This window comes from Parus major, chromosome 3 (assembly GCF_001522545.3).
Source record: "Parus major isolate Abel chromosome 3, Parus_major1.1, whole genome shotgun sequence".
In the NCBI taxonomy this organism is placed as follows: domain Eukaryota; kingdom Metazoa; phylum Chordata; class Aves; order Passeriformes; family Paridae; genus Parus; species Parus major.
The window spans coordinates 74,561,825-74,589,355 of NC_031770.1; the positions used below are offsets into that span (position 1 = coordinate 74,561,825).

Here is a 27,531-nt window from a genome sequence, read left to right on the forward strand (position 1 = left end):
CCCAGTTAAAAAAACAACTAATGACTTTTTTCCCGTTTCTATCAGAAAATATTAATATCTCAGGAAATAAAATTTTCCCTGATAAGTTTTCATAAGCAGAAATTTTCATTCCTACCATTTAGGTAAAATTTACTCAGTCAGAAAAATTCTGTAAAAAGCCCTAATGATCTGAAGGAGGTTATTTCTTTTTTAAGAAACATTAAGAGGCATAATAAAGATGAGAATAAGAGGGCTTATGGTGAATTTTTACAAATATATCATAGTAAAAATAGGAGATAAAAAAAAAAAATACTTAAATTTAAATGTGACAGCCACTGGTAATTCAATCAATAAATTCTTTTAAGAAGCTATCATACACTTAATTTGATCATAAAAAAACTTTTCTGTTAATTGAGGTTCCAGGTTTCTTCTCAGTGCATCTGAGAACTGGGCTTTAACTTTGGACCTGACTCATTACCTCTTGCTGCATAAAAGCCCCTGTAAGAACTCAGTCAAATATTACTAATGATGACAAATTTTGTTATTAAGTTTATGAGTAAAGAGTTGCCTTACTAGTCTTGTATATGTTTTCTTACTTTCTCCTATACATTTCTCAATATTAAAATGACATTCTGTCTTCCTAAAAGGCACTATAGATTTATATTATTTATTCAGAAAATTAAAATCTGTGCCATAATTGAGTATCATGGAAGTATTTTTTAAGTCAAGTGGAAACCACATAGAATGGCTCAGCCACAGTATGCTAAAAAAACAACCTCTTGTGAATCCTAGCAGAGTCCAAACTCCTAGAATGACTGTATCTGTGAAAAGTAGTAAAATAAAACAACAGGCAGTCTGTTATTTTTCTAAGCTATCCAGTTTCTACACAATTTAATGTCGATGTCAGTATTCATGCATACAATTATATTCATGGCTGCATGTGGAGACAGTGAATATAACTGGGATGTTAGTGGAACATGTACTCATCAACTGATAATGTCTCAATTTAAAACCTGCACACAAACTGAGTGGGACAATCACTGTCAAGAATTATAACAATGGGGACTAAACATATAATAAAAATGGGAACTAAATATGTATTTCTGCTGCTATCGGTAAAGAATGGTAATAAAGGTGGTCATCAGCACATCATCATCCCGATTTAGTATTGTTTCTGCAAATCTCCTGTCGTATGTATGGGCTTTGGTTTCAATAAGATAAGTTGTGAACACAAATTTAGATTGATGGTTAGCAGACAGGTATATCTTTTTTGGGTTCAGCTTCACCAAAGCATTGCTTTTCCTTGCAAAATTCTCCAGGAAGTGCTTTACCTGTGCAGCCCAGAAATGGAGCCAGAACCTGCAGTCACTGACTCAGAAATAATGTTACCATCTTTTACCTTGTAAGGATGTTACCAGTCATCAATATTTTAGGTTTCACTGTCATTTCTGGTCTGGGACTTGCCAGTTCAATGACCTGTATAAACTGGAAATAGTACTGACAGAATTAGGAAGTCAATATGAAGATGATCTGAGAAATTAGAAGAAATATGAAAGAGCAGGGAAGAGACAGATGAAAAGGACAGGGAAGAATAAATAAATTAATTAATTAAATGGAAGGATGGAACAGAAGGATGTGGGATTCCAGGAAGTAAGAATAAAGATAAGTTAGCATCAGAATAAAAAATTAGCTGTTTTGGGAAGATGCTGATGAGTTCAATGTAGACTAATAAAATATATTAAATTGATGGAAAGAAAATCTTGAAGAAACTTGAAATCTGAGTATTTTAACCACTTAGGCTTGTTTTGTGCTATGGGTGAAGGAAAATTATGGAAGGAAGTAACCTTGAACCTGTATTTTGGAAAAGAATAATGATGTGTTGTCTATAAGTGGTCAAGTCTATCCTCAAAACCACTTTGTGCAGCAGACAGCTCAGACAAAGCTCAATCTGTGCATCTCAAACCTAAATTTGAAACAACACAAGGAAAACAGTGAATTATCTGCCAAGTATCACTCTATATAGACATATTGCTCTGCTTATTCATTATTATTTTTTGTATGAAAGGCAGGTGGATTAAATATGTATCATTTCTAACAATCAGTTCTGGGTCTAGGATCTTATAAAAGTTATGTAAAAACAAATGCAATGAAGGATCACTGATTAAGGTCTGGAAAGTTAGGAAGCAAAACATGTATGAAGTTTCTAAATATTGTCATTAAGTAGGAAATACATATGCAACTAGACCATCTAAATTTATGTACCAATTACAAGCAGTATTTGCATGCCTAGATGGCTTTCCTCAAAGGCTTACCCACCTCTTTTTATGCTCCCAATTACACAGACAATTGCTATTATTAGGCAAGCAGTGCAGATGAATCTGTCAGAAAATTCATCTTGCAAAAGGAAAGAGAAAAAGATTGTTGGCAAGTGTTAGGATTTTTCATTCTATCTCAAACAATAGCATCTCCAGGTTTTGAAGAGTACATATCCTTCCTTTTGTCACCCACGGAACATGGAATTCAGATTCTTCTAAAAGTGAAATCTTAAGCTACTAAAATACATGGAAGCTTCCCTGTCCTTGCAGCAGCAAAACTGGATCTTTGGGAACATTCTGCTGGAGAAGATACTGAAAATTAAGTGATAAAAATGCCATTTTTTGTGTTAGTTTTTGTTGATCTTTACACTATAGTAAAACAAGTGCATAATTTATTAACTTAAAATGATGTGCTAATCACCAAAATGTAGAAAGAGATATTTATGAGTAAGGATATATCTTATAATATTCTGTATAAGATATGATTGCTTCCATTTCAAGTGAATTGGGGATGACTTCTATAAAGAATGAAAAAAATAAAACTTCTGGGCATTTTTGAGTATGTATTTGCTTGTAAAACAGTTTTTTGATCTGTTTACATGTTTTAGACTAATTATGTATTTTTCTTGGTTTATTTGAGGAGGTTCTCTTCACAAAAAGATGATCTTCAGTGCCATCATGTGGGATTTGGGGGATGACCAGGGAATCAGGTCCAACCAGCATGTTGTGCCAGGGGAAGCTTAGATTGGGTATCATGAAAAATTTATTCATGGAGAGGGTTGTTATGCATTAGAACAGGCTTCCTGGGGAAGCGGTAGAGTCAGTCTCTGGAGGTATTTGAAAGACATGCAAATGTGGCATTTAGAGACACATTTAGAGTTGGACTTGGCAGTGCTGGGTTCATGGCTGCACTTGATGATCCTAGAGGTTTTCCAACCTACACAGTTCTATGATTCTATTACATATAGGAGTGTTTCCATTCGCTCAGAGAAATTGTGCAACTGTAATTTGGGTCAAAGATGACGTATTCAGCTCATAGTGTACTTGGTAGCCAGGAGAGTGTGCTGCCATAATGCTATAGCAGACTAAAGCAGAACGCCATCATATGTTAACTTGAAACATATGAGCACTTGCAAAGCAATATTAAAAGTTAAAAAGTGGAAATAATTTGTGGTATATTCATACTTTCTTCTTTGGAAAAGAGCAAACAAAGTGGAACTTCTCTGAGGGATTGTGGTGGTTTCTTAGCCACTTCCAATCAAAATAAGTTTTTTATTCAGTAGCAGTTGATAAGACAGAGATCAACTCTGGCTAAATTTCCTTACTTATTCTTGCATTTATGCTAGTTTGACTTGTTCCATTTTTCACTTCCAACATCTCTTCAATCAATTTTTATGCCATACATTCCTCTGTGCTTTGTTTCCTGCTGTATTGTGAACTTTGCAGTGAAAATACATTATAATACAAAAGATGGAGAAAGCAGCCAAAGGAAGCAGCCAAGGCAATAATACAGAAAATCGATATTAAGCCAGCTGTTATGTTTGACTTCCTCCTGTAGAAAGCCCTTACTTAGGCTTAGTTGGGAGCAATGAGTTTGGGGTTCTTGGTATATGTGTTTTTCCATGACATCTCAAATCCTTCCCCTTATTATTCCTTATTATTATTCCTTTTTATTCCCTGATAATTCCCTAAATAGCCCTTCAACACTCCAATCTTATTCTTACTGTAAAAAGCCCTAATCAGTAGCAGAGACATCTCTGCCTCCTGGGAAACAGAGGCAAACTCCTATTTTGGTGCTGACCACCCCTTGAAATGTATGTTTTGATCTTGCTGTTCTCCAATCTAGTCATCTCGCAGGCTTTCAATATTTGGGAACACACAGCCATGCCAGGCCTGCTCACGGAAAGGGAACGAAAAACCATGTCTTAGAACAAGATAAATAATACCAGTCACTTGACAGTCACTTCTACCTATCGTAAGCACAAACCCCTGTCCCCAGGAGACAAGGCTTGCATTAATCATCCCACATTATGCAGCCATTGGATACAAAGATGATGAAAGTTGTGCCCTTTGCGAGGTTGTTATTGACAAGTTTCACTGTGCCTCTGTGATGAACAGCTCTTATTTTTCTTGCCTCCCACACATGTTTCTAGGCACACAAAACAATATTTAGCCTTTGCGTTATGTCACAGATTCAACAATGATTCTCTGTTAATTAGACACTATTAATATTTATTAGAATGCCCCTTTTTATTGGGTTTGGATATCTTTGCTTAAGTATGCCTTACACAACAATTATTGATGTTGTCTTCAAGCCACCTATAATTCAGTTTCTTTCCTCTCTGTGCTTACATAAAATACTATAAGCGTCTTCTTTAGGTAAACAGAAAAATGTGCAAAATGCTTCATTAGCTGGGACATAAAAAAATGAAATGTTCCTGCAGAGTAACTAGTTTTGATTATGCCTGCTTTTCCCCCACATTTTTCAATCTATTTTAAGCTCTTCTCTCATAGGCACGAGGGATTTTACACTGTAATAGCTTCTTCACTATCCTCAAAGGAAATAAAACTGATAGCAGACTTTTCTATTAAGCAAGCAGTGAAGTCAGTGTGCTGACAAGATGTTAATTTTTTTTAAGTTTCCTCATTTCTTTTTTCTAATGCTACTTCATTGAAGATAATTGGCCTTGTAGTTTTAAACTCAGATTTACTGTAGTTTGTTTTCTCCATTTAAAATATTTGTAAATTCATCCATTGATATTTCAAACATTTATGCAGTTTTCACATAGGATTATTAAACACTTAGGTTTTATTCATTTGTAAAGGATATGCTGTATTACTTCTTCAAAGTATTGCCAAATCATTCAATTATGTCCTTAAATGTAGCTTTTTCTCATTTTGGAAGAAAGCCAGTTTCCCACCCTTTGCTCTCCCTCACTGTCCCTGCCCTCTAATTCCAGTGGTCATGAAAAGACATTTTCTTTCTTGACTGCTTCAACACTGAGTGCTCCTCTTTTGTTAAAAAAGTCAAGCATTTCCTACTAAAACTTAAACTGACACTTTTATTATACTGCTGATTCTGCTGAGTGAGAAGACCTTAGACAAAGGGCGCTGTTATAAGGGAACGATTCACAGGAGGCTCTGCGCTTCTCAGGAATGGGAAAAGCTTTACCTAGTGACAACTAAGGGCAGCAAAACAGAACAAAACTGAATGCTGTAACAGCTCCTCAGATTTCCCAAGCTGAAAGACCAGTTACAGGCTGCAGCATTGACCCTTTAAAGGTAGGAGATAATGAAGCTGAATACCCAAAAATAAGAGAAGGCGGGCCCAGAGAGATTATGTGATATTTCCTCTGTTTTTAAGATTATGTCATTAAAAAAATATACAGAACAAGGAAGACTGAAAATGTCATAACTGCAGAAGATACATTATGCAGTTCTGATAGAAGACCAGCAAGACTTGAGGATGAAAAGATTTGTGCTTTTGCTAATAATTTAAAAGTTAGAAATCGCTATTTTACTTAATTCAATAGCCAAATATACTCCCCACCTCGAGCTAATTTGGCTGCTCATTTAGGATTTAAAAGAAACTATTCTCCACCTGTCATTTGGCTTTAAATAGGGCTAGAGGAGATTGTTTTTATAATTCATGAATTTTGAACACCTTTAGTCATATCGATTTATGTGCTGTTGCAAGGACCTCAAGGATAAAAACTCATGGAGTCAAATACAATCCCTTATATGGACATTTCCCTCAGGTTCTGCTTTTTTCAGCCACTCTAACATTTTCCTCATGCTCATGATCAGGACACAAGAATTTAAACTTTCAGTACACCTGCTGCATGAAGAAGATAATCCCTATACCAGAGCATAAACAGATTTTTTTGAAAATATTTGAAGAGGCAATAATTATTAAATTTTCTGAAGCAATGAAAATAGTTGGGATTCCTGAATTTGGAAGGTCTTTTGAGGCCAATGACTGGACTCCATACACTGCAGGTCCCCACAGGTTTGATGTGGAGTATTTAGCTAATCAAACTCTCCATATACCAAGAGAACAGATTTAATTTTAAACTGGCTGTAGTCCATTTCTACAGATATGAAAGAGGAGTATCTAAGCAGAAATTATATGTAATCCTATCACCTGACAGTGAGCACTTCCATGTTTCCTTAAAGATGAACAACCCACTTTTAGCATAAAAGTTCTCCCTTTGAAAAAGAGAAATAGGGAATACATGCAAAGCAAGGCAGCTAGCAATCATTCATTTTTTAATATTTCAAATAAATGTCATCTCAGTCATGTCTGGGGGGAAAAAAATGGGATTATCATCCAGGTTATGATCCTGTTCTCAGAAGTGGAAAGGGCAAAGGGAAAGTGATTTTCCTTGTAGATTGAGGCAGCCTGATTGATGCTGCCATAAATGTCATGGATTTGGACATGACCACTTTTGCTGCCAGTCACACCAGTCCTTTTTTTTGTTTTTAGCAAAGTTCGGCTCAGTCTTTTCAAGTATTTAATGTGACTATCCTCATAAGGAGGCTTTGGATGGAATTTGGGGGAAATTTATACATTGATAATTCAAACACCAGGCTGCACAAACCATGCGTTTTGTACCTGTCTTAGTAAATCTACAGTCCCACAGAACTTATATTAAAATCTTTAATTTTTACAGCTATGCTTCCTTTTCTTGCTAATTTTAATGGTAATTTCTATTTCTCTAACTGGAAATACATTAAGAAATATTTTTGTAATGCAGCCATTGTGTTTTGAACAATTTTTCTGCAGTGGTTGTTGCAGTCTTCAACATTTCTTTTTCCTTCTCTGTCTTTGCTCAGCATCAAATGGTTTTATTTAATTTTTCTGTCTTTAACTATTTCCTTTAAGACCCTCCTCTGCATGAACATTTTCACTTTGATACATGCTGCTGTTATTTCTAGTCTTTAAAAAAAGCTTTATTTGCTACATCTTAACACAACTTGGGAAAATCATTAAATCACCCACTCTGAATGATAGGTTCACTGTAATTTCTTTCTATAGATAAAAATATTTAATCATAAAGAGACAAATCCTCTTGGACATAAAGTTATCATTCATTAACAAAGTTAATTTCAAAGATTTCTTTCAATCTTGCTAAAAAGCACAAAATCCAACCCAAAACCTCATGAGGCTGGGTTCACAAGGAAATGCTCCCTCCTTGAGGAAATTGCAATGCAGGCATGTTCATAATCATTCAACTAGGAGTTGAAGAGTCCAGGGTTAACTACAGAGATCTGAAAAGTCACATCTTAAATTAGCTTTTATTCACTACTTGAATATTGAATCCTGTGCCTTGAAAAAAAGCAAAGCTAACATATATTTACTCCCCCAAATCTCAGATAAAGAGTAAGAAAATGTTAATTCTTTTAAACACTGAAACTCTATTTACTCTTCTGTATCAATCAATGGAGGTTAAATGTCTTTAGGAAAACAGCATGTGTCAACAGCAGAGTAAGTTTTCACCACTGCAAAAGAACTTGTTAAGAAACTGGCTTGGGTTTTTTTTATATTACGTCATTTGTATAGATAATAAAGTTCTAAATGTGGAGCAAAAAAAATAGATTCTTAATCATTAGTGAAATAATTTCACCCAGAAAGATGTCTCACATTTAGTATCACAGCAAGAGGTTTTTATACTGCCTCCAAAAATATATGCTGAACTGTGTTTAATTACTTTCTTAAATAAATAAAAATGATTGGTGCTGTAAAGAGATAGTAAGAATCAAAACCAGAACAAATCTGAAGTGCCAATAAAAAATAGATTATGCTGACCAAACTGAAGCAATTTTCTAAAATTAGCATTAAAAATCTAATGATATGCATGCAGTTTCACATTATTTAAAATAAATATGTGTATAATCAGCATAATTTAGTTTCATTTAACATCACTACGAATCTATATAAAGAAAACCTACTTTTTTTAATCCAATTTACTCATCTTGACACAGTCATAAAAATAAAAAATTATTCATCTTGACACAGTCATAAAAATAAAGTTCATTTCCAGGGACTGAAATTTATTGCTTTTACCAAGAACTGGGAAGTTCTGGAGAATGGACTGATACAGCACAGTGGCCATAATAGACAGAAATCAAATTACATTGAACACAACACTTGATGTCTTTCAAACATCTTTTTTAACAAGTATGGAAAATGCCAATGGTGGAATATTTTGGGATGAGATTTCTTTTATTTGGGGGGAAAATTTTCCTTAATTAGACTTCCTTAACTAGAAAAGAGTTTCAAAACAATTTTATTCAGCAGGTGTGAGCAGTGTATGTTCAGGGTTTCACAGAGGACAAATGTCACAGAACTCCCTTAATTTCCTTTGAAAACAGGGTTTGTTCTGTGGTCTCTGTGAAGAAGGAGATCTATTTTTCCAGACCTTCCAAGACTATTTTGGAAGCCTTCCACGGTGTTAGTGTAGGACTGTGAGGTTAAAATGTTTCCCTTTATCCTTGTGGTAAGTTCCCTGTGACAGTTCCCCAGCTGATGAGAGTTTGCAGAAGAGCCTGGAGGGTACCCAGGGAGCTGTGCTGCCTGCTGGAGCCCAGCATTTCCAGCTTCACAGCAGCAGGGAGTAGCAAATCCTTAGAACACCATGGATTGCTGATTTCTCTGGATGCTCCAACACATCTGTGATGTTGTGACCTTTCACAAAGCAACTGGGTCATACAGAGCAGTGGGAGTGGTGCTGTGAAGGTGTTCCTGGAGGCCTGATATCTATTCTAGATTTGTGAGGCTCCCTAAATGGAAGACTACTAATCTGAAACAACAGGAAGAGCACAAAGCAAAATAATATATCCTTTAATACTACATGCCAGAGTCTATAGGGAAATTATGTTAACTGCAAACCTCAGCTAGCAATCCAGGTGATAAAACTTTCCAAAATACACATCCAAACTGAATGTTCTCTGAAATCTGTGCTCCAGTATTAATTAGTCTTCTCAATCTCATCCAGTGACATAAGAGCTGCCTCTTAAGGGTGGTAAATCAATGCTCAAAATTCTTAAAGGACTTTCTCAGTCTTGTACCAAAAGAAATCTATCTAGAAATAAATATTTATCCGCATAGGACAAGAGAACTGTGATCCCTAAGTCATGTAGAAAATACATTGTTGGTCTACAAAGTAGTTATGTATTCCATTAAATAAATTGAATTGAGGGTTCCAATTTCCAAAATCCATTTGCCAAAAAAACAAAAGAAACAAAAAAAAACCCATCTGTGAACTAGACCCCTTTTTAATGGGACTGTAAGAAAAACAAAACCAAACAACCAACCAAAATCAAACACAGTGTGACCTAAAATTCAATAACGTAAAGCAAGCCAAATTCTTTCCTGAAAATTTTAGAATCAAAATGCTGTATTTCATAAGGCCATTAAATCACTGATACTATAATTCTTTAGAATACCATGGTCTAGAATGTAGTCAGGAATTAAAATTCAAAATGAAAATTATTATTGTTTGTGAGTATTACCAAGGAAAACAGGAAAATGCATTAATTTCTAAAACTATAAAGTAAATAATATATTTAATCTGTTACAGAACAATGTTGATAATACATGAAGAAAATCCAGATGTTTGTGGAGTTACCAGTTCCTAAAACAAAAAAAAATACATAAACCTAAAATTCAGATACAATCTTTTGTGATTGATGATAAAAGAAATTAGTTAGAAACATGAAGTGTAAGTGATAGAATTACTACTACGTTTTTTCTTTGGCAAAACTCAAACAAGAACCTCTCGTGTGGAGGTGGATAATCATCAGATACAGAAGATATTAAACAATGCCTTCTCTGTCCATATGGAGGGCTCAGAATGAATGTTGGCAGCACACAGCCAAGGACCTGGGTATTTTCTGACGGAAAGTGATAGTCAGAGGAATGGTTTCCAAGAAATGCCATGTGCTCGTGGTGCAGCAGACCTTCAGCTCTTCATACAACTGATTTAGCTCTCAAAACTGCAGTAGAAAAGTGTACACCCCTAGTATTCTGCTCCCCACCCAGCTATTTTTGCTACAATCACACCTTTCTCCCACTGTTTTCTTGAGGCATAATTTAAACCTGCATTCACTCATCCTTATAAAACCTTCATCAATTTCTGCTAGAGAAAAATAGAAAACACATTATAAAAATCTTTGACCATCTTGGAACATACAGTAGAATAGGTGAGATGAATTAAGCAGCAATATATAAAGAGCAAGACCTAATGAGCAAGTAAAATATGCAGAAAATCAAAGGCCTAATGTAAAGCATTATGTTTATCAGAAAAAGCAGCTGCTCTGGGAAAGCTGCAGCTCATGGCATCAAATCATAATGAGTCATCATCACCAATTCCCCACGCCCTACCCCATAACCAAAAAACACAGACTAACAAAGGTTCAAGTGTAAGGCTTCTCTTCAGTTTTGAAGAAAAGCAAAGAGTCATGGGGACTACTACTTTGTGAAAGACTATAATCATAGCATTAGATATTTCCATGTGGATTACTCACCCTGATTTAAATTCCTATTGGTGAGTAGGCACACTGATGTCAATAGTACTACCTGCTTAAGTATATGATCATGCAAGTATGGGAGATAAATTTGAATTAGGATTCACCAAAGTTAAGATAGTTCAAATTATATAGCAAAAATATAATTTCTTAAAAGGTTGCCTATGAAAACTAGTCCGTGTAGAAGTGGACTGATTTTATTCCTACTCTCCTTCTTTTGCTTAAAAGAAGTAAAATGTCTATAAGCCTAAAAATTGTTTTCATTTCTGCACAATTTCATAGTTCTGAAAAGGGTCAAGAAAAATAAAATTACTAAAAAATTTGTCAAATTACATAGAGTATGTGTAAAGTAGAAAAAAATTACACCTCATTTTGTAAGCACAGTTTTATCCAACTCCAGTGGACTCACTCGAACTCATTATCACTCTCCAGGCTTCACCTGAATTACCCCAGTAGTATAGATTTCTTTTACAGAACTGAAAAAAGAGCTCAAAAATGGTAGCTCAAACCATATGAGACTATGAGGTGTGCCCAAAAATTATGTGAATCAAAAAGAAAGGCCCATTAATGCTTTTAAAACATGCTTTACTTTTTTGATTTGGTTCCATTTGTTTGGGTTTTTTTCTTATGGCATGGCTTTTGAAGATACTGTCTACATTCATGATATCTAGAAAGCAAGGATTCAGAAACACACCATCCTTCATCATCCTCTGGTTACAGAGATGATTACCTTGATTAACTTCTACCTATCCTCATCCTGTCACTTTAAAGTTATAATTTCACTGATCCAGATGTTCAATTTCTCACATTACTAGATGCTCATAATTTGTTTCAGGCTAAAACATCTAGTGTAACCTAAATACTTTAAATAGTATCTGTTTGCTAACAGAACTGAGAAGACAATATGCTTAGCAGCTGGAAAGGATTTTGCATAAAAAGTATACTGTCTGTATATTTCTAGCTTTCTCTCTGTTTTCTCTCTCTTTTTTTTTTTTCCTATCTAATGGCATTTGAGGTTTTCATGCAATGCTATAATTTTCTAAGTTGGAGCATTAAGAGTAAAAAAATCATAGCATATATCACAGAATAATGAGATTAAGTATCATCAGCCCTTTCATGTGCCCATGAGTGGTAAGAAACTATGCACTGAATTTTTAGGGGTAGACTCAATGTAAAGATATTGCTGCTATAAAACCAGTTTTAGTTCCCTTATTTTGTGTGCCTTGTTACTCTTAAATCAGAAGCCTGATAAGAAACCAATGTGTGTGTGAAAGAATTAAAGTCAACTTTCTGTTCCAAGAAGACAAAGCTGGATCTCAAACCTGCTGCTTCCATGCTTTCCTCCTGGTGCAAAGGGAGCTTAGGGAAGTAGAAAAAGTTCAAATGCTCATGCTGTCCTGACAGCTCTCGGGGAGGAACACCAGTAATTCCCTCAGGGCAGGTCAGCTCCCAGCTCATCTCTGCTGAGAATGACAGTCAGAAAATTAGCTGAGCCCTGTGTTTATTGGTTTAGGATTTCCTTACACAGAGATTGTGATTTCCCAACCTAGAAATACTTTTAGGTGAAACAACACAGTTATACTTCTGACAGAGAGTAGTAAACCAAAATGCAGACCAGTCTCTATTCTAATGTACAGATATTTTTCTCAGCAAACACAAATTTGATTTTATCCAGTCAAAATACTTTCTCTTTCAAAACCCTATGTAGCACTAATACTACAGGTTCTAACTTAAATGACATCTATTCTGCTGGTAAAATGATAATAACTGTACAGAAAGCCAGACTTGCTTCTCAGGCCTTCAGAAAAATTGCAATTTTATCCTCCATAGTCTTGCAGTTCTAAAAAGAAGTATTGATATATCAAAATCTTATTTGGAAGGGCACAGTGAGCATTTATTGAAAAATTTAGGTTGTGTATCCTTTTGGTTTAGAAGTAATTATTGACATGCACTTGTCTACTAGCATTCATCTTGAATTGAGGTTATTATTAAATTTATTATTATTATTAAAAATAAGGGATGTTCTGTGATTTAGTTAAGTTGAATTACTCCTCCAGAACTGAATATCATGGTGTTCTCACTTTTTTTGTGCTTAACATGTTCTTTGATATAGATGTGCATACATGTGGAAATTGGAGGGAGAAGGAATGATTGCAATGCTTCTCAGGAGAGTGTGTACTCAGTAGCAGCAAAAGGCTTCTATGAGAGGTCTCTAAGATGTCTCTGAAGGGTTGTGATGGTCTGTCCAAAACCAAGTTAGAAACTGAAAGAATGTGGTAATCTGGAAAAAACTTGCTAAATATGTGGACTTTTCTAATCTGTTTGCTAGTAAAAAATTTCATATGAATTTTTGTATTCTGCCAGTGAATTAGGCTGGTTTCAGCAGTGTTTCTTTGCTCAGTGTGCAGGGCTGCATGAACACAGCTGTGCTGCTCCACAATGGCTTCTGAGCTGGCAGCTTAAATATCTGTGTCATCCGCTTTCCCGACTTCAGGGGTAGCACAGCAAGCTCACCTGGCTCCCTTCCTGCCCCCTACACATAACCCACATCAGCCACACTGGAAATGGGAAGTCTTGTAGAAATATAATTGACAGTCTTAAATAATGCTGTCATGTTTTAAACAGAAGTCTCCATGGTACATATTCTCCATGGTACTCACTGAAACCCCTCTGTAGTGCTATATAGAATCTCTCCCTTACAGAGGGAGAGGCTCTAAGAGGAAGATCCAGAAAGTGCATTGAATTGCTCTCTTGGGATGGCTTTCTCTCTCCTAACTACAGAAGAACTCTTGAAGGTTAGCTGACTTCTTGGTCTAAAGTTACTGGAGGGAAAACTCATGAGTGCATTTTGAACCCCTCCAGGCTCATAACTTTGGGTCAATTATATATAATATTACAAGTAAGATCATGACCCTGAGTGATAAAATACTGCTAGAAAAGATGGGAAGGTACAGAAGATGAGAAAGAAGGGTGCAGATTACATGTAACAAAAAGGAGAAAAAAAATGGGGATTAAAATAAACTTAAAATTTAGGTGGCTTCACATGGAAGGTTAGGCTGTCTTTCAAATTAATTAAATACTTAACTGTCAGAGGCACACCTCTATCTCAACTCATTGACTTTAAAGAAAACTCAAGGATTTCGAAATGCAAATATTTAAAGTTGGCTTTCCCACACATATTATGTGCACCCAATCCATAGGTGAGGATTTGGCTATAGCAGGAAACAAAAACCATTCTGGCATACGTGTGCTTCAGAAAGAAAATATAGACTTTGCAGAACTCACAGACAGACATAAACCCAAGAATAATTTGAAATATTAATGTATTGTGGAATAGATATATTCTAGTCACTGGACTGTAAGTCCAGGAAGAGCACAGGTCAAAATTGGTCTATCCAAGAGTTGCAGGATATTCATCCAAAAAGAATTACACACATAACAGTTTCAAAGACACATTATAATCAGAAAAATAACATTTTCCAACCTGTTAAAACTTAAACAGATTTTATTTATTTATTTTTATTTTATTTTTGGCATGAAAACACATTGCTTTTGGTTAGAGGAGGTTGTAGAAGGTTAATAGGTGAAGGTAGCTTACTGCCTGCCTACCGCCAACAGATTGCAGATACTTTTTCAGACCTTGAAAGAATAAATATTTGGGAAATTCTAATGCTCTTGTCAACTTAATCCTGCTTCATAAGGGTTTCATTCTAAACAGGGAATAATAAATATCAAGAGTTTCCATTTTCCATATCAGGAAAGATTTACCACAAACATTAGAATTTTCTCTGGAATTATATCTATGATTTGAAAATTGTTCAAGGAGCATTAGGAAGTATGAATGCCTAGCTGAACTTGAATAAATTATTTTTTTAAAGACATCTGCAAATCAGTTTAATGCTACAGAAACCTACGTAAAATAAAATGTAAAAGCTATACTAGATTAAGTTGAATGATCAAGTTAATTCAGAGATGCTTTCAAGGACACAGACCCATGAAGACTTAAAAGTCTTCAATAAGAAGAGCAGCTGGTAATACAAGACTAGTAAAGATCTTTTTGAGTAAATAGTCTGTCAAAACTGACTATTTATGGGAAGTGATATTATCTTTCATCTGAAGGCTAATTCCCTGAATTAAAAAATTTTTCTACTCCTTTGAACATTAATTTTTTTGCTTTTACAACTTGAATACCTTCTGCCAATAAATGGAGACAAAGTTGTGAAGTAATGACAGAAAGCTGTATTATCACTCACTACACTGCATCTCCTAGGTGAGAGAGAGCTTTAGTTCCTCAAACTGGATACTAAAATCTTGCTCTAAAATGTTAAATTTATGAAATGTTTGCATTATTGGCACCTTCCTGTATTTCTAAGTATTGTTTTTTAATGCCCTAAAATGGACTACCAACTCTGTCAAGCTGCCACTTTGCACGGTACCAAGCTGAGCATTCATTCAGACACCACCAACACTTCCCAGCCTCCACACAACTGCAGCACAGTTCAAGCTCATGGTGGTCACACACCACCTCTCTCAAGCCCTGACCCTGCCAAGGCTCTTGGACCCCAAACATGTTTTCAAGAGGTAGCAGTCTCACAGGGTCACCCCACAGAGAGAACCACTGTGTTTACTGAGAACATGCTTGCCAGAGCAGTTGCCACATGCAGGGGGAAAAAAAAATATGAAAAAGAAAAATAAATAGAAGCAAGACTTTCTGAAACTGCAGAAAATTAAATTCCCTCTCGGGAAACTGACAAGCCCACTTTATCTGATCTACAGAGAGCATAAGACTTAAGATTATCTGCCTCCCAGGAGGTTCCCATTAACCAGAAAGCATTTGTTATTTGACAAGACAACTTTTTAATTTTCCCCTCTTGGAACTATTCAGTTTGCTTTTAAATATTTATTCAGCCAAATAGCAAGTAATTCACTCCACAGACCAATGTTACTCTGCTCTTCTGTGAAGAAAGGGGGTCAGGTTTAAGTTCCTGCTCCATTAGCTATTTAATCAATTATCCAAATTGGCAAGGTTTCCAGGGGAGAAAGTCACTAACTTCATCCCAAAATAACCATTCAGTGAGTAGCTAGGGCAGATTTCTGACCTGAAAGTGCCTATGAGTGAAATTTTTTCTTAACTCAGGAGTGTGTTTCTGTGTTTAAAAGGTCATCCACCTCAGTGGTAAGTGCTCTAATTACTGGATATTTGGGCATCAATTATCAGCATGTTCTAATAATTTTGGAGAAAAGGCCTTGGATTGGTCTTATGTTTATTTTCAGGGGGTACTAGAGACCACCCCAGTGCTGAAAGGAGATACCTTTAAAGTGTAGGTTTTATATGTATTACTGTCCCACTATGTTTTCTCAAAGCTATTCTTTCCTCTGCTTGATGATTTCTCTGGTTGTCTCTCTTAGCCATCTATGTCCTGTGCTTTGTGCAGAAAGCCTAACTCAGGGTAGAGAAAGTCTTTATAAACAAAGTATCTGTCAGTTAGATATTGAAATGCTGGATGGTTGCATCCAAAAAAGTGTTAAGGTGCTAAAAGCAGACCAATTCACTACTTCACTTTTGGTGTCTTCTCCCCATGTTGGAGTGTATGAGGCGTATGGGCATCCTTCAGGAAGGTAGGAAATACAGACTGGGTAGGGGGAAACCCAGAGAACTTAATGTCATGGCACTGAAAAGGAACTTTGATACAGAGGAGAGTGTTGTTTTTTTTTACCCAGACAGAAGTTAAGCACCCCTCACAAGATTAAAAAGAGATGCATCTATCTGTTCAGACTTCAGATTTTGTTAGCAAAGTAAACTTATTTTTAGAAACTGGAAGAGGGTGGGGAAAAGAAATGGAATCATTCTTTCTTTAAAAATAAAAGGATAAGAGATGTGCTGGTGTTCTCCTACTAGTATCGTGATTAGATTTGCTAGCCAAAATATTGACAGTCTGAGCTCAATTCTGCTGATTCCCTGCTGTAGCTGTGGCACTGCAACCTACTACTCCCAGAGATTGTACTGAGATAAAACATTGGCTACACCTGCAGGAACCACGATCAGAATGAGAGAAATAAGTATTTATTTGCCCATACAATAGTGGTGAATGACTCTTTAGCCTAGCGACTGACACAAGGAATGAGTAACTAATTGCAGTACTTGGTCCATGAGTCAGAACAATGACATATTTACAATTCTCAGACTTGTTCACTCTTCAGAAGACTTAAGGTTCTTCGGGGGATGGAAGCAAATAAAAATTTCAAGGCTAAGGACTGAGTTAGGAATGTGCAATTTCAGGACAAGGTGGTGGAGTTTGCTGTTGGGAACCAAGGAGACTGCAGTTTGTCTGGGACACGGCGCTGGTTTGCAGAGAATCCCAATTGCCATACCTTGGTTAGGAAGCAGCCTTGGTGTGTATGGATTAGATTTCTCTGGAAGCAAAGTAAACTGGAAGCTCTGCTTACAGCCTGTACCAAATGTACTGTAACCTGCAGTGGGGACAAAAGGATCTGAACTAATTAGTCCTTCGAATAGCCTCAAACTACTTTCAGGGTAATAGCATTTTGTCTGGGAAAACAAACTGGATCTAGTTTGTAGCAAAAACACATTGATCATGCTTTAATATAAGGACCTCCACAGCAGATGCTTTGATCTACTGCTCTGTTCCTATTGTGCTGAATTTGTTGCTAATACAAACAAAAACATCCAAGTCACACTTTCTGCTGCCTAAAAACCTTTACAGAGATATAAGTCTCTGTGTGGATTTTGCCCACATTCATCACAGATAATTTTTAGTGAAAGCTTCAAATTTCCCCCATTTTTTTTCTCCCTAGGGCAAATAAAATAGCTTCTCAATAATTAAGTAAGAAGGAATAATTTGGGAAATGATACAAAGGACAAGATGGAAATTAAAAAGTGGAATAAAACAAATATGAGGAAAAACTGCAGGAAGAAAGTTTCACAGAAGTTAAGGAAATGTTAAGTAATGACTAAGAAGCAAACTAGAAAGGAAAACAGGTGGTAATGAATCAGGAGGAAAATATTATTTTGAAACAATAGTTTGTAGAAAGCTTAAAAAAATATACATATATACATAGATCATTTTGTATACATTCAAATGTATACATACCAGCAGATAGCTATTTGGACTGATCAGAGACTATCTTCTCAAGTACATACTAGCTTTTACTTATTGCTGGTGAAATAGCCTATGATTTCCACACATTATCTCCCCTTTATGGCATCAAAATTGTTGCCCATATTTTGGGGAAAATCTGTGCTAAACTAATTTATTACTATATGAGGAGGCATGGCTGGAGCTGGGGATTGGAAATTTAGAGCCTTGGCTTCCATTTGTAGCTGTGCTTCTCTGACCTCCAGGGAAGAATAATTCTGGAGTTCTTTATTTCTACTTACCTGAAAACCACATATAATTCATAACTATTACACAGCATTAAGCACTGACAAAGACAGGGTACAAACATCAAAATTGCTTATTCTATAACAACCCAGTAAAAGGAACAAATATCTGCATAGTAACATCAACAAAAAGAATTACAAATAAGGCCAATCCAAAAAAGTTCAAGAAAAATAAATCACTTAATAAATTCACTACAGCAAATTGCTGTATTGGGGAAAAAAGAAACCACAAAAAAACCGAAAACTGATGAGTTTCAGGGAGGAGGATTTTAAGCAGGTAGGTTACCTGAGGAGATCAACTACTGCAAACCAGGAAGAACAGAAGAATATATTTGTGATCATGTACATATATATACTTTTATATATATGCATATTCCTTTCCAAGGAAAGGTGTGTATATATATATATATATATATATATACAAAAGAATTATATATATGCATATATGTGTATGTACATACACACACGCATACACACACACACACACACACACACACACAAAACCACATATATATATATATATATATATATCCAGACTAATTATATGATCAGGACACAGTGATTCTATTCTTCAGATTAAACTACAGCTGTTATACACTTTAAGACAGAAAGCTGCAGGTTTTCCCAGTTACTTCTAGCAGGACATGATATAATTCCTGTAGATCTACAGGTGCATGAATTTTTTTTTTCTGTGAAGAATGAAAGACAACTTGGTATTTTTACACACACACACACAAAAACCCCTTGGAATTATGCAAATTTCAAGAAAAATTGTTTTGAAAGAGATATATTTGTAAGATTTCACTTCTGTAATACCTTTCTGCTGCAGTGTCTTTTCCATTACAAAGAAGTAACAAATTGGTTTGGTTTTATCATAAGCAATCTTTAAATTTATCTACCACTAAATTGACCTAAAGCAGAATTACTGACTGAAAAAAGGTCCACTTCTTAAACATTCAATTTATGTTTTTGTTCTTTTGGAGAACTGGTTGAACTGCAAAATTTCCATAAATAAAATCATGTTTTCAAATGGCTGAGTGCTTCATTGATAACTTAACAGACTCTACTTCTGTCCTTTTGTTGAATTGAGTTGATTCATTCATACTGTAGTTTTCACCTACACACATATAGCAGCCATCTTCCTATTTATTTCATTGATTGCAGGAAATTAAATTATTTTCAAGCTCATGCTGGATTTTATCGAGTGTGTAAAAATTCTCAGCCTTGAGTTTCATAGCAGTGCTGCTGTGTTTCACTCCAGTGCAAGCAGTTTGGGGTTCCTTCCCATTGAATATTGGTACCACTTGCCATGCAAGGCTTAAATGTCTATTGTCTGGAAAGATCTATAAACCAGATGTAATTATTGTTGTTATTTCTTTTTATGCTTATGATTGCTTTAAAAATACTGATGCTCTCATCTCTCTGCACTTGCCTTCCCTAGGATGTCTGTGGAAAGACTTTCCATCTCAATGGGGCCTTAAGGAAACAAACCTCTAGCTATACTCATTTTAACTGCCAAAATATTTAAAATGTCATTTTAAATTTTCTCATCACTTTTCCCCTAAATATTCCTCAGTTTGAATATCAGATACTGCCAGCTTGCTGCAGGTGGGCATGCAGGCCAGTGCTGGAGGTCCAGTAGGTCAGGAAGATATGTACACAGTATTGAGGCCCAGTGAGGTCAAAAAATTGTAAATTCTGTCTGTGTTCCCCAGGAAGCTCTGCTGGGGAGGCAGCTGGTCGTTCCTTTGCCCACCAGGCATTCTGCCCAGAAAGGGTGGCTGGTAAGCATCTGTAAGGAAGCCATGGAGACCATCCAAGCAGTGAAGTTCAATCCCTTCCCTGGTCTCCCACATTTCAACTCTAATACCAGTCCTAATACTGAATGTAGGACATCAGCTGTCTCAGCATAGCTGATTGAGGTGAATGTTGTTTGTGGCAAACACTCTCACTGGAAAGTCTCCTAATTATTGCAAGCTCTAGAATTAGCTAGCTTGTTATGTTCTCCAAAGCCATTTGTTGGATACTACTGCATTTTCTTTCTCCATTCTTGTAAATGAGGTTGCTTAAAACTCTTTTTTAAGTCTGGTAGTTGCAAGAAACTAATTAGCATTTGTGTCAGACCAATCTTATTTCATTATGCTTAAACATTGGCCTTTAAACTATGGGTATTTAGAACTGCTGAATAACAGTCTTAAGCAGCTAGTTTATTAAAATCTTCTATTGCCAGCTTAAATAAATCATAAAATCAGTATTGCCTAGCTTGATAGCCTTGGCTGATAAATTTTATTCCAAACATAACATATAGGCAATAATTTGATTGCTTTCTAAGTGTAGTTGGGTGTCCTCTCATTCCATTTAAATGCAATACTCGGCAGTAGTGGCTGTAAAATATTTCCCATTTCAAATTCTAAATTACAAAACTTTATGTTTTTCTGTTTTTCAACTTAAATTAGTGGTCTTCTATTACTGACCCATACTTATGCCAATTCTAATTTCAAAGCATTCCAAATATTTCCACTGAAAAATAATGTTGATGGAGAATTCCAGATCAATTTCTACCAAAAGTTCTACTCTCTCCCTCTAAGACAAGACTTTCACTGCTTTGCCAAACAGCGAGGACTCAATTCTCAATAAGGACTCAATAAATTCGAAGCACTTGTCACATGAGTAACTTGATGTACACAATCAGTTTATTTATTGGACTACACACACTCCCTGTGCTCTGCATCTACACTAATCATTTTAGGGTTGATGCCTTCATTCACCATAACCTTCATTTCAAGGAAGGTGTTCCTTCCCTCTTTTAAGCCACAGAAGAAACTTTACTGAAATCCTATCCTGTTAGAATATGAATTCCACTCATTTTGCTTCCCAAAATCGAAATAATTTTGCTGGGTTTAGTTTGAAAGAAAAACCTCAAAAGAAGAAATATTTAAAATGTTTCTGATATGCTAGTATTCTGATATGCTACCATACCTTTTATTCTATCCAAAACATTTTGGTGAAGAAACTGTTTTCTTTAGGACTTCTGTTTCTTTTATTTCAAAAGGAGATATTTGAAATTTGAAATGTTGTGCTGATAAACAGAGAAAACTGGTTTTGTTGGTCTTTGTGAGTCTGCCTCACCCTGTGGTGTCTGGCATGGTCTCCTTGCCACCTGCGTCCATCTGTCCTTGGTTAGTAATCTGCTCTGGGTACTGCTGCTGGTACCTGACTTCACAAGATGTGGTGATTCATTTGAAGAAAGTCTTTGAATATACAGGGAGTTAATGCTGCTTAATTTTAAAAATAAAGACTCTTTACAAATTGCTTGCCTCCCCACCCCCCAAATATTCCATATTTTAAAAAGTCCATACTCATTTCCTCAGTGAGAAAAAAAGAATTGAAAGAAGCATATGTTTTATATTATTGTGACCTTCAAAGTTTATACCTTATGGATCCCTGCCTCTCACCTCTATTCTAACACTGGAATGGGAAAAACAGGCTTTTCTGCAATTTCAGCTCTAACAAACTATTTCAGTTTGAAATTCCTGTAGTAGCTGTCCTGGATAAACTAAGGGGAAGAAGACATCCATAGAAAAGACAAGAGACCTATGAACAGATGGATTATTAATTAAATATTAATTTTCAGTGTTGGTGGCTTTCCTTAATTCAGTAGCATTATTTACATAGTAGTTTTGGAGTGTAGCATAAAATGATTACAATAGTTTTAAGCTGATTTTTTTTCCCAGAAGAGTGCTAGGCTTAAATTAGACAAAATAAGCCACTTTACATAAGAATCCATGATAAATAACAGATGTTTATTTAGTCTAGACTTGTTTTTACATTTATGTATTTATTTGATCTTTTAGTGGCAGATATGGGGGAAAAACCCAACACTCCAAACATTAGTATTAGAATGTTTGAATTTAGCTAGGTATGGGAGTGTTTGGTTAAATTATTTTCTACTGACACATCAAAAATGCAGCATTATGTGGTAAATAAATACATATCTATGAAGTTGTTCACTCACAGATTATATATGTATTCCAGAATCAAATATCTGGAATTTACAGTCTCTCTACAAAATAAAAACAAAACAAAACAGAACAAAGCAAAAAATCTTTGAAAGCACCTTTTAGAACAAAATAAAATTATTTGTGTGTTGTTAATTCATTTCTCTCTGCCCCAGTTTCTGAAATACAAATAAGTATTTCCAGTAAGATATCCTTGAAGAACTAAATGTCTCAAGGGACTGGTAATCACATTTTTGGAGCCTTTCACCTCTAGTTCACTGATTCAAATACAGCCAACATGCAGTAGTGACGGAAAATCATTGAGATTTGAAAGCTGGTTTGTGGGCTGTGTGAAATGAACTGGTATTTCACTCCCTTTCTAAGAGGATCCTGAGCAGGCACTTGGCACTTCTGAGAGCACTGATGCTGAGCTCCTTGCAGGATCCACTCAGGTCCCCAGGGAGTCACAACCAGGACTGGTTTCTTTGAAGAAGACAGAGATTGAGGTTATCAACTAAAGTCCCATTCCAGACAAATTTCCTCAGTACACTGATCACTTGAAGCAAATCGGTCCTTAGCCACCTGGAAGATCTCAGTGGGCAAACATTTTCTCCATGTCAAGAAGCCAGCCAAACCAGGCTGAAATGGCAGATCATTCTGGGGTCAGCACACTGCACTGTTGCTTCCTGTGCTCCACAAAGGCTGGTTGAAAACAGTTTCATTTTCCAATTCTGCAAATTTGGTACTTTGTACTTTTCATTGGAATTAAATATACTTAATTTAGGAAGAAAAACAGTAGAAAAATGTTTCTTTTTGCGGAAAGAGATTGTTATATTTTTTGAGGGCAAGGATGACTTTGTCTCTTTCTTTAGACAGAGGTTCATCCGTAGTTAGGAACAGTTAATAAAATGTCCTTTGTTGAGATAATACCTACCATACTCTAGAAAATTTGTCTGACAATAATTTTTTTCTCATCAGCCACAAATTATCTACATTCTGTTTCCCAGTGAAGGCTTTCCATTATCTCTTAAACTATTGTATCTCCTTTATGTTCAGGAATTATCTTCATATGTTTTTATGAAAATAATGTAGTTTTTTTCTGAACATTTAATATGTTGTATTAGGAGTTTCCTCAGAGGAAAGAAAGAAAAGTCTATCTTCATTAACCACTAAAATATAAAGTGAGGAAATTAAAACATTTGGATGTCATGTCAGCTGTATACATTGTCTTCTATGATGTCACATTTGATTTTCTTTTCTTATGACTTTGACAGCATCATATTAAAAATTTGATTGTACTATGACAGTACAGGCTTTGAATTATTCAGCTCATGAGTGCAGTCTTGCAGGAAGACTGTTTTGTATTTCTTGCCATTACTGTAAAGCTGACATTTAAAAAAAATGTAAAAAGAAAGGGAAAATGGTTACTAATAACTAATTAATAACTTGAGCTTGGCAAAGGTAACACCACTTTAATAGAATATCACACACATTAAAACCAGACTAACATACCACGTTTTTCAAAAGTCACTTGAAACATTATTCTCAGGTTGACATTTTGGCCCTGAGAAATAGATAGCAAGCCTTCAACCCATTTTTGGTGAAGTCAGGACTTCCTTCTAACTGAAGAAAGCCCATATATTTCTAGGCTGATTTCAGTAACAGTCACTCTGAATTCTTGTGGTACTTAGTTGAATTATCCATCTCTTGTCTTAGCATACACTCATGCTATTAATGTTTACTGAATGTTTACTCCCATAAGGGAGTCAAACAGTTAATGTTGGAGTCTCTTGGGCAATTTTTGCAAGTCTTTCAGGATTTATACTGTGCTTTTTCCCATGATGACTTGCTTTTTCCAGATTCCTTTTTTTGTTTCTGTTTGTTTTTACCTCTGTCTGGTGTTAAATAAGTGCAATCTGTTGGTTCATTTGCATCAAATAACTTTATTTGTAACCTTTTTCAGAGTGTCCAAATTTATCTTTTCTTCATAACGACTTAAGGTTATTTTTAAATCACTACTGATATTTTTAATCACTAAAGATAGAAACATCTACCCTCCATCTTGATTAAATTAATCTAGTCCTTTCATATCAGACCCTTATAACAAATAACGCCATTTTAAGAAACATGTTATTCCCACTCCCTAATATCAAATTTTAGTGGTACCAGATATGAAAATATCATTCAAAGTCAAACCTTTTTCCAAAAAACATGACAATTATTTGGTGACAATAAAGCTGCCCCTCGCAAAAACATGTATTTTTTCTTTCTCAGAAGAATTAGCTCAGCTATCTGGGCAGGTAAGAATTGTAGGCCTGACTACTGCTTAGGAGGGTAAAGTGTGGAAAATTCCATACGAGATACAAAATAAACCCTTCCAGCTATAATAAAAGGGGAAAATACAAATGATCTTTTCATGTCCCCATTCCTCAAAAACAGATAGCAGGGTTGTCTTTGATTCTGCTCACAGCAGTGCCTGGGGAGAATCTCATACTGATTTAGCTGGGATCAGAATCATGGCCAAAGTTATACTAAGAAATGTGCTTGCATTCCCTCAGAAATACCTGATGTTTATTCAAGAGTTTTATATGTCATTAAATATATGTATTTTGCTCTTCTTCATCTCTCTTCCAGCATCTCTAAATTCCAACTCGAAGATAAGAGTGCCTGTTTCCATTATAAGCAGTGAAAATTAGTTACGGATCACTTACACTACATTATTTTAGTTCACTTATTTAACCTGAATCTAGCCTGTTTCTACACATGAATCACCCTGGGACAGCATTTTTTTCACTCTTAAATAAACATTTACACTTTTCTGTTGCTTTCCTGCTGATAAGCCAAACATTTCAAAATGTACAATTGGAAACAAGGTATCGCAATTCAATAACAGTTCATTCTACAATATCAATATCAGTCTTCAAATATTCTGGCAGAAATAAAAATGCAGGAGCTGCCAGGACAAAATCCTCTGTCCTTATCATTTACTGCTCAATCTCTACCCAAACAAACTCTGGTCGAAGACAACAAATGGTGTCTACAAAAGTGCAGAGTAAAAATGTCAGAGTAGTATAGCCCACTACCAATTTTATGTGTTTTTAACATCCATCCTCCTTGATGGTTTAAACACTGTGTTCAAAAAACTGACTAAACTGAAATCAGAATCAGAGTGTTTCCCTTAGAACTATATGTGTTTTGACTGAGAATAGGCTGACCATTAAAGGTGATAGAGAAACTTCTATAATAACCTTTAAATATTATTATTTCAAACTGCCAGCAGCTGTGGCAGGTAAGACGTACTGAAACCAGTCAAATGAGTCTCATAGAGATTCCTCTCAGCATTACAAGGAGAAAAATATCATCCTGTGACTTGTACAGAAAAGCAAAATATACAGAATCACAAGATTTTGCAAATGATCTGCTTTACTTATATGTAAGATCACTTGAATCCCTTTACCCAGTGTTAACACAGGACTAAGGAATCCTCTGGAAGTAAGAAACATCACTATGAAAAAGTATCAGTGAAACACATGAAAAAGCACAAGCCACAAACAAGGAAAAATTCCAACAAAATTTAGCAAAAAGCAGGAAGTAGGTGTGGGGGAAAAGACATTTTCCCCCATCCTCCTCCAGTCATTAGCGTTATCACAGCACCAGCTTCTGGAGAAGGGAGTGAAGACTGAGTGTGAATCTTATATTTGTACTTGTCTATTTGGCAAAGAGGCAAGAGGCTGCTTTATTTATATTTATATTATTTTTTTATTATTATTTTTTTTTCTTTTAAATTAAGGCAGTTTCCAGGTCTTTAACATTGCCCTGTGCCAGGGATAAAAAAATAAAAGAAGCAAGGGAGCGCTGCTGCCATAACAACCCTTCTACAGGGAACTATTGGGATACAGATAGTTACTATACTAGCTACCACCAGCCGTGTGCATCATGACACATAAAAACCAGAAAACCCTTTTCAGAGACAGCATCCCGTCGTTTGCACTCGCGGCTCTGGACAGCGAAAGCAGAGCAAGCACAGACTTCTAGCCCCCGCCCCCCAGTCACTTTATTTATTTAATTTTGTTGGTGGAGGGAGTATTAGAAAAGTCCATTTGAGCGCCGAGCCCTGCCCGAAGCCGCCCCCGATCCCCGCGGGAAGGGCCGCGCTTCGCGTCACCCGGCGGCTCCGGGAGGGGACCGGGACCCTCCGCCGCCTCCTTCCGGGGCTGCTCCGGGGAAGCCGCCAGCTCTGCTGAGCTGGGTCCTTCCTCCCCACCCCCAAATGGTCCCTTGCAAAAGTTAAGGCGCTGCCCCCTCACCGAGCCGCCCCGGGCGCCCGGGGGTGCTGCGAGGGGGACTCGGGGGTCTCCTGGCCCAGGCTGGGAGCGGCGCTGTCGGGGTGTCCGTGAAGGCTTGTGCGAGATCCCCGTGGGAACGGGCAGCGGTGCCCGGGAGGGGCAGCAGGGCGGGAGCCCCTTCCCCCGCATCCCGGCGGAGCCGCGGGGACATCCCTGCTGCCCCGCGGACCTTCCTGGGGGGCGGAGGGGCGGGAGAGCGGGCCAGGACCCCCCGTTCCCCTCCGTTCCCCCGGGCGGGGGCAGGGGGGCGGCGCGGAGCCTCCCCCGCGGCCCCCCGCTCTCCTAGCGCTCGTCCCCGGGGCCACTCCGGGATGGCAGGCGCGGGAGCGGGAATAGGGGAAGATGCAGGGCAGGTGCTTTTCGGGGCGAGGGCGCTGGGCCCGGTGACTCACCCGTCCGAGGCGGGGGCTGCGGATGGCGCGGCGGCGGCGCTGCCCCCGGTGCGCGGGGGGCTGCGGGGCAGGAGCAGCAGCGGGCGCGGGAGCAGTGGCGAGCGGCGGGGCCCGGGCTGCTCCTGGGCGCGCTCTCGCTGCCCATCCCCGGCGCTGCCGCCGTCGCCGCCGCCGAAGGAGGATGCGAGGGAGAGTCAGCCCCGGGCGCGGGCACGCGCAGCGGCGGAGCAGGGAGGGGGGGACCGGGAGCGGCGCGGGGGCGCGCAGCGCAGGGGGAGCAGCTGGGAAGCACGGACGCTCGCTCTGGCAGCCCTCTGTCCTTCGGCGCTTCCATCCCTCCGTCCCTCAGCCTTTATTTTCTCATCCTTCTACCCCTTCTCCCTCCATCCCTCAACCTTGCATCCCGCATTCTTCCATCCATCCGTCCCTCAGCCCTCCATCCCTCTTCCCGTTATCCTTCATCCCTCATCCATCCATCCCGCCATTCCTCAGCCCCTCCGCTCCCCCGGCCGCGGAGGCGCAGTCCTCCCGCGGTCTCCTCCCCGCGCTCTCCGCCACAGGGTGTCCCCG

The 27,531-nt window shown here is 37.4% G+C and overlaps 1 protein-coding gene across 1 annotated transcript in view; it reads right to left on the reverse strand.

Moving 5' to 3' along the window:
- The window catches only part of FUT9 (fucosyltransferase 9), a 96,421-nt gene extending 69,408 nt beyond the window's left edge, over nucleotides 1–27,013 (reverse strand). The window contains exon 1 of the mRNA XM_015623474.1: nucleotides 26,962–27,013. The gene's annotated coding sequence lies outside the window, so the exon portion shown is untranslated. The remainder of the gene's footprint in view (nucleotides 1–26,961) is intronic.
- Nucleotides 27,014–27,531: the final 518 nt, after the last annotated feature.